We start from the raw sequence: 2,510 nt of genomic DNA, 5'->3' as shown, positions 1-2,510 counted from the left end.
TGCCAGTCATTACCAAAAAATTTTCTTAGCTCGTCAATCCATTGTCTTCTTTTCCTTCTACTTCTTTTATAATCTCTAAAGATCCATTCTGTTATTCTTAATGTCCGTCTATTATCTGTCATTCTTATTACATGTCCTGACCACGTCCACTTCTTTTTCTTACTTTTTTTTTAGAATATTCTCTACTTTAGTTTGCTCTCACATACATGTTGCTCTTTCTCTATACCTAGTACCAAATTCCTTTTTATGTGGTGATTCTCCTCCCACAAAACCATACAAAGGGTTTGTTCACTGTCTTGCAAGACTCAGCCCGATTGGTTAACCTGTGCTTCGGGGATGTCTTCCATCTGTTTGGGTAAGACTTTCCCTCATTCAGAAGATATTAGCAAGGACTGCTAACTCTCCTGAAGAAAGAGAGAGAAAGTCAAACGTCTAGGAAGGAGAAGGGAAAGAAAGCAAAGCCCTTTATTCCACCGGTAGTGGAAGTGCTCATCCTCGTAGGACCAGAGCACAGGTAGCAGTTGCTACTGCGTGTGCTCCTTCTCGAAACTGGTCACAAGAAGGAGGTAAATGAACTCCTGTAATATGCCAATTTGTCTACTCTGGGATGGGTCTATTCCCAATATCGTCACCCTCATAAACTAACTGCCAAGTCATTTTCTCCGCTTGTTTGGAAATTAAAAAAAAAAACTCATTTCCTAATTCTTTATATCATTGTCTTGAGCTTCAATTCTCAAATTCTTAACAGAAGAATTTGTGAATTATAATTTGTTAATTGAAGCTCAACACAATGATATAAAGAATTAGGAAATGAGGTTTTCTTTTTTATTTCCAACAAGCGGAGAAAATGACTTAGGCAGTTAGTTTATGAGGGTGACAATATGTGTCCTCTTACCACAGGAATGAAGTAGGAGCGTACTGTACTGGTATCGCTTCCCCGAGGGAAAGGTTCTCTGTACAACACAGTTACGTGACTCCTCTCGCTAGGTCTCCCTGGACTTTTCCAATGACATCACTTCAACATCTTATTGAAGGATCCTTCCTCCCCTAGGGAATTTGCCAGTTGGTCCGCGAACAGAACAGGAATGAAATGCTTGTCCTTGGTTGGAGAAGATCCTTGCCGACAACTGCAAGAGCACGATGTGACCTTATCATTATTACTTGCTAAGCTACAATACTAGTTGGAAAAGCAGGATGCTATTAAGCCCAGGGGCTCCAACAGAGAAAATAGCCCAGTAAGGAAAGAAGACAAGGACAAATAAAATATTGTAAGAAGAGTAACATTTATATAAATATTGCCTATATAAACTATAAAAAAAACATGAGGAAGAGAAACAAGATAGAACATCGTGCCCATGTGCACTCCTCAAGCAATAACGTACACAATAACAACAAATACAGCCCTTTCTAATCCTTTGCAGGACAATGACCTCAAACATGTCATTATCATGTCAGGGGTTTGTCCAGATTTCATCACAATGCTGGCCAACTGCGGATTGGTTTCGATGGGAGACTTTTAGTCTGATCACTCACAGCAAACCAGGCTGTATGGGTGGCCCTGACTAGTAGAGCTTTGATGATCATGGCGATACAGAAACCCTTTCACCACACGTTAAGGTATCCCCACAAAGCATAAATACTTCAGTAACTTTGACATACTCTCATGGGAGACGCTTTTGTAATGAAAGATACTAGAGTGAGACAGTCAGCTAGAGTGGTACTGTTATGTAGGGATGGAAACACTGCGAAGGCCAGGTGCAAAGAAGCATAGGTGGTTTGAAAACGTCTGCCTGCGCACATCAGTCCTAACCGGGAGGATCCACGAAGAACCAAAAATTTATTTTAAATATTGTGCAATCTCCACATGTGGTACTGTACTGTATATTGAAACCGTTATGACAAGAGGGTCGACTGTATAGACTTAATTCTGTGTTTTTATCCGTTTGTTTTATTATTTTGCTTTTCTCTTTCACATTAATTAAATGGTCTTGCATACAGGCGTGTTCAAGGGATATTAACGGAAGAAGCCGCGGCTATGCAGTTTCCTGATAGTAACTGTAATTCTGTTGAAGTTTTCTGTGCTATCTGCCACTATCCAATGTACCTGTTCCTATCGGATGGCATGCCTTGTTGATCCATTCCTCATGTGTGTCTGCACTATGATGACAACGATGACGGCAACATGAACCTAAGGATGCTGGTTTTCTTTGGATATTGCTGGTGCTTCGTTTTCAGAATAGCTCCTCATACCAGGTACCACCGTTTTTCGTTCCTTCAGTGTCTGCTAATACCGGAAGGAGATAAAGACGAATCACCTGGCTGTGCTGTTGCGGCCTCTTCCACATGAGAGCGTCTTCATCGACCTACAAAACTCAGAGAAGAATCTCTTCTTTCCTGCCTCACCTTTGCTGCAACTTCTGAAGGAGTAGAAGACATCATCGAGAATATCCAGAAAATCAGATCGATAGGAGTTATGTATGCATAACTCCCACAGTTTCTCTTCCCATGGG

This window comes from Palaemon carinicauda, chromosome 26 (genome assembly GCF_036898095.1).
Source record: "Palaemon carinicauda isolate YSFRI2023 chromosome 26, ASM3689809v2, whole genome shotgun sequence".
Classification (NCBI taxonomy): Eukaryota; Metazoa; Arthropoda; class Malacostraca; order Decapoda; family Palaemonidae; genus Palaemon; species Palaemon carinicauda.
Note: the sequence above shows the minus strand (reverse complement) of the source record.